The sequence below is a fragment of the Carassius carassius genome, chromosome 26 (assembly GCF_963082965.1).
Source record: "Carassius carassius chromosome 26, fCarCar2.1, whole genome shotgun sequence".
In the NCBI taxonomy this organism is placed as follows: domain Eukaryota; kingdom Metazoa; phylum Chordata; class Actinopteri; order Cypriniformes; family Cyprinidae; genus Carassius; species Carassius carassius.
The window spans coordinates 25,127,636-25,133,635 of NC_081780.1; the positions used below are offsets into that span (position 1 = coordinate 25,127,636).

Genomic DNA, 6,000 nt, shown 5'->3' on the forward strand with positions numbered 1-6,000 from the left:
AGAATATACAGTTTGTACAGTATATAAACCATTACGCCTATGGGATGAACACACTTTTCACGAAAACAAATGTGTGTGTTTGTGGGTGTTAGAGACATTTAAGGTATCTTTTTTTCTTGTCTAAAAATCAACCAATCTCTGCATATGCCTTCTGTGAAGAGAGATGTGACACTTTATTTCTAATAAGACCTTCCACACATGCACAGACGTTCTCAGATGCCCAGGAAGAGAGCTCACGCCTTCCTGCAGTGAGGCCAGAGGGTGTGATTCCTGCTGTTAAAGATTATAAATGAAAAATATATAAAAACATGGTTAATGTACATACTTTGCAAAAAAACAATCACAAACATGTTTTACAAACTATTAGCTCCAGTATTAAATTTTACTTATTGGTGCAGACAGGATGGATGTTGTCCACTCAAATGAATTTTAAACTAACAGCAGGTTTAGCAGGGCCCAACTCATTAGCAGTTCAATGGATTCTCTCTGTGTGTGTGAGAGAGTGTTTGAAAGAGAGAGATGTGTGTGAATTTCTGCAAGACTGCAAGCTTGTTTATTTAATTTAATTGTTTATTTAGAGCTAAGCTTTAAATGTGTGTACCATTAACCATATGCCTTTATGTGTAAATGCTGGGCAGAAATACATAATGAGACCTTTAAGAGGTCTGACCTCTGACCCCAGCATACAGGCCTGTCAAACTGATACACTGTTTCATAAGAAAAGAAACAGTGAATACAAACACATTTGATGGAATTTTGAGTATTGTACTGCAACAGGAAATGACAAAGCAGTGAGACACACACCTGAAACTTGGATCACCATCTCCAAATATCCACCTTTTTCCTGGTTAGCGAATTTACCCATGATTCAAAGCGGACTTGAACCGGAAGCCGGTTGTCCTTTTCCGGTTCGAAGCTTGTGTACGTTTGATAGCTTGTGGCTTACTAGCTTGTTTGCTGTAACAGCCGGTGTTTCTCCATGGATGAAGCACAAATGGACAAAAAACGGAGGTGGATACACACCACGGATGTTTTAACTAGTCGCGACGACAGTACCGTAACAGTCCCTCATCCATCCCTTATGAAGGAGTGGCTAGATGACATGAAGCAATGGCCCGATGTTACCTACATCGACGTTGTGAATTACCTTTTGTTTTCTGAAGGGGTTGATGGCGAAGAATTGCGAAATTACAAAAGCACAGAAGCATATACTTACTTGCACAGTAACAAAATAGGTACCGTATTGTTGAAGAAGCACAGCGGCTTTATATTTTTGAAAGCAGCAGTAGAGCCCAGTCAGAGTGTCAATAATGCTAAACATACAGCATGGGTAATGCTGAGGGAAAGTGGAGTCATTGAGACAGTCGGGTGCTCTTGCATTGCCGGGTTAGGGAAGTCATGTAGCCATGCAGCATGCAAAATGTACTTTTACACTTTTAATTTAATAAACTGCTTTTCATGCTAACATGCTTACTGTCTTTGTCATTCGTTCAGTGTTAAGGAAAAACATGCAAAAACTTTTTTATGAAAAAATATGCAATGTGATTCCAACCATATACAAGTAGTTTAATATATATATATATATATATATATATATATATATATATATATATATATATGTGTGTTATGTTAAAAAAATGCACACATATTCACATGCTGTACAACACAAATGTTCACATACACTACATGTTTTGTAGTGTTGTTGTATCATCTCATTTCATGGTTTTGTATCATTTCATTTGATGTTTTATATATATATACTTTTTTTTTATATATATATATAAAAATATTGTATATACATGGATAACATTTAATTATTAAGCTTTGTTAGACCTATATACAGATCAGTTTCAGGTTGACACTTGTAGTTCTAAAAGTTAAGTTGCACAACTTACCCTCTAGTTGTTACAAACCTGTATGAATTTTTTCTTCTTTTGAAGAATGTCAGTAACCAAACAGTTAACTGGAACCATTGACTTCCATAGTAGGAAAAAAAAATTCTATGGAAGTCAATGGTTCCAGTTAACTGTTTGGTTACTGACATTCATCAAAAGAAAGAAATTCATACAGGTTAGTAACAACTAGAGGGTGAGTAAACAATGACAGAATTTTCATTTTAAAGTGAACTATCCGTTGAAAGTTATATTTATGTATGTTTAATGTATGCCGTAGTTTGAAGTTGTTTTTGCATTTTGTGTTTTCTTTAAAAACAATGTAATATGGCACTAAAAATGTTTAGTTTTTAAACGATATTGTAAGCAATAAAAATTTTGCTATTTCCGAAAATTAAACTAGCAATCAAACAAAAGTGTTTCTTATCTGATTACTAAATCGATAACTGCAGCCCTAATTTCGAATAAGATCCTCCCTCAGATTAACAAGAGCAGCACACACTCTTAGAATCTTGTCAATTTTAGGAGCCATAGTGATCGGAACAACCTGGGACAGTATTTTGTAAACTTTCAAACGCCGAATTGCTCTTTCAACATGAATTCTCACATGTGCAATTCGTCTAGTACTTGTCACCTGTTCCTCTGTTAGCTGTCCACGCTTTTTTGTGAAAGAAGGCATTACCAACTTCACCTTTCTCTCAAACAGCAAGTCTTTTATGGTAAAGCCTCTATCTGCCATGACCTCATCTCCAGGCATTAAGTAGTCCAATATGCCTGAATCCATAGTGATAAATTTGTCACTGCATCGCCCTCCATATGCTGAAGAAATGAACATAATTAGTCCACATGGGGCAACAGCTACCAGGTATTTCACAGTGTTGTGAATAATAATGGCTGTATGTTTCTCCTCTGGAATCAAGGTTTTTGGGTTTCTGTAAAAGGCTCTCACTGCAGTCTATAACACATGTTGTACCTGGGAAATTCCTCTTGAAGGCTGCAGGCATGGTTGCCTGAATAGTTTCTCTTGGAAGCCATGGAATTAGAGGTCGGAAAACTTCCTCCAGTTTGTCGATCCAATATGAAATTATCTTGCTACCCATACTCAGTGATACATGAAACTGTCTGCTTAGATCACCTATTACCAGAGATGGGACCAAGTCACACATGTGCAAGTCTCAAGTAAGTCTCAAGTCTTAACCTTCAAGTCTCAAGTAAGTCTCAAGTCTTAACCTTCAAGTCTCAAGTAAGTCTCAAGTCTTAACCTTCAAGTCTCAAGTAAGTCCCAAGTATTTTTTTCTTGGGCAAGTCAAGTCAAGTCAAGTCACAAGTTATGTCAAGTCAAGTCAAGTCAAGTCCTGTAGTAAGTCAAGTCAAGTCCAAGTCAAGTCACCTTATTATTGTAATTTTACCTGCAGAATCTGATCTTAATAAAGTTAAAAGACAAGATATAAGTAACAGTAAATTAAAATAATTTGGATTTGCATTGTAAATACTCATGTTCAGTAAAATACATCATGGAATCAAACAAAATTGTAACTTCATAAAATTATTTATTTTTCACTTCTGCCAACAGAAATGTTTTACATTTTCAACATTGAGTCCATAAAACAAATAACAGCTAAACATCCAACAGACTCCGCTCTGAACACCCCCCCCCCCCTCAAACGACGTGACGTGACATGACATTCGGCCAAGTATGGTGACCCATACTCAGAATTTGTGCTTTGCATTTAACCCATCCGAAGTGCACACACACACACTGTGAACACACACCCGGAGCAGTGGGCATCATTTATGCTGCGGCGCCCGGGGAGCAGTTGGGGGTTCGATGCCTTGCTCAAGGGCACCTCAGTCGTGGTATTGAAGGTGGAGAGAGAACTGTACAAGCACTCCCCCCACCCACAATTCCTGCCGGCCCGAGACTCGAACTCACAACCCTTCGATTGCAAGTCCGACTCTCTAACCATTAGGCCACAACTTCCCCTCAAACACAGTTTACATACAACATTAAACTTTCTTACATTTCTCCTCTCTCTCTCTCTCTCTCTCTCTCTCTCTCTCTCTCAAGTTCAAGTTCAAGTTGCTTTATTGGCATGACATTTGAGTTACAGTATTGCCAAATTTAGCATTTAGATACAGAATAAAATATGATTACAATAAAATACAATAAAAATAGCAGCAGCAGATAATATTTCTAATATTAATTATATAGAATTAAGAATATAAAATAAAACAGTTGAATACAATAAATTATCCCTTTCGTATGGTGTGTATGGTGTATAAATATTTAGCAGCTATTGTGACTGCCGTCTCATTCTCTCCAAGTATATAGAGTAGTTTCTCTGAGTCATTTAGAGACAAGAATGAAGGATTCAAAGCTTCAAACTGTGGGAAGAATGTTTCTCTTGTAGTGCTGTATTTGGGACAGACAAGAAGGAAGTGTTTCTCATCCTCTGTTTGATTCAGCTCACAGTGTTTGCCTCTCTTCTCTCGGTAGCCAGGATCTTTTACGTCTACCAATCTCTATTTCCAAATCATGATCACGGAGTCGATATTTTGAAAGGATTTGTCTTTCTTTTAATTGCTTGAGTGATAAGTAATTTGCCAGTTTTGTGGTTCTGTTTAGGGCCGAATAACACTGGAGTTTGGTTTGGAGCTCAAATTCATTTTTTCATTTTTCATCATAATTATACTTTTTGTCAATTAGTTTCTGAATGTTGGGGTTGTGATTGGAGTCAGACTCAGTTTGGGTTTCCTTCATCACGAAGCACGAGTGTGTCTCTCTCTCTCTCTCACACACACACACACACACACACAATCTCTCTCTCAGAGTACATCCGTAAGTCATTACCTCTATTACAAGGTATTGCACTTGCAAAATATAAGATTCGAGAGTCTTGTCTGCAAGCCAAGCACGATGTGGCCTATCCCACCATGTATGCGCGCTCACAATGGAAGCCACGCGGTCGCGACGCGCACGCGGTGAGACACGCTCGACGCCTCAGGGGCGCAACTGTCCGAGCGCTTTGGAAACAAGGAGAAAGCGGCGCAACTAGCGATTTCCACGCGTTTTTAGGCGCGAATTATTGACGACAAAAGCGATGACCCTCGGTACCCCTCAAGCTGAGATGTTGATGTGATATCTGATCTAAGTGGGCGTGGTCTGCGTAAGGTAGAGAGGGCATGACTGATGATAGTGTCCTGGTCCAGTCATGACAACGCGATTCTCAGCCTGCGCTCCAGCTGAGTAATCAATTTTATTTAAAAAAAAAAAAAAATTATATATTTTATATTCAAACTGAAAACATAATGTGATTAACACTCAAGTCATTCAAGTCATCCTGTCTCAAGTCAAGTCAAGTCCCGAGTCTTTAACTTCCAAGTCCGAGTCAAGTCTCAAGTATTTTATTTTTTGTCAAGTCAAGTCACAAGTCATAAAAATAGCGACTCGAGTCGACTCGAGTCCAAGTCACCAAGTCACCAAGTCCCCATGTCTGCCTATTACACGGTTTGTTTTTAATTTCATAAGTGTCATGAGAACTTGATCTCGGACAGGCATTGTAAATGAATTACTGGCATGTCCTTCCAGTGATGATACAAGAATGTCGAATGTTTCTAGATTCAGACCAGTGTAGAGCAAAGCATCCGCATTACTTTGAAGCAAAAAGTAGGCAATGTCATAACACTGAGTCATCTTATCCTGCACATCTTTTATGCTGGCTGCCTTGCAGTAATCATGATCTTGTCGGGCAGGGTCCTCCCACTGTGTATGGACTGAGTGCAAATGCTGGTGAATGGGAGTTGCAGAACTTGAGTTGCTGATCTGGTCTGAAGCAGCTGAGGACTGGCCCGCTGAGCAGTCTGAACAAAACAAAAGTATTGCCAAAGTTACACAGTAGTAAAGTAAACACTAGAAGTACAACATGTCATAATTGAACAGTAAATGTATGCTTTGTATTAATTATCTAAAACTGAAAAGGTAACTAGCAAATAAAGCTCTCAAATAATTCTAGTGGCTTACAAGTAGACTATAATATTTGCCTTTTGAAATGTAGTGGAGTAGAAGTAAATATTGGGATGATCTGATAATGAGTAAAACACATGACGA

The 6,000-nt window shown here is 38.3% G+C and overlaps 1 pseudogene; it reads right to left on the minus strand.

Annotated features, from left to right (window-relative positions):
- Nucleotides 1-2,346: 2,346 nt before the first annotated feature.
- Nucleotides 2,347-5,586, minus strand: LOC132105984 (uncharacterized; annotated as a pseudogene).
- Between the last annotated feature and the right edge of the window lie 414 nt (nucleotides 5,587-6,000).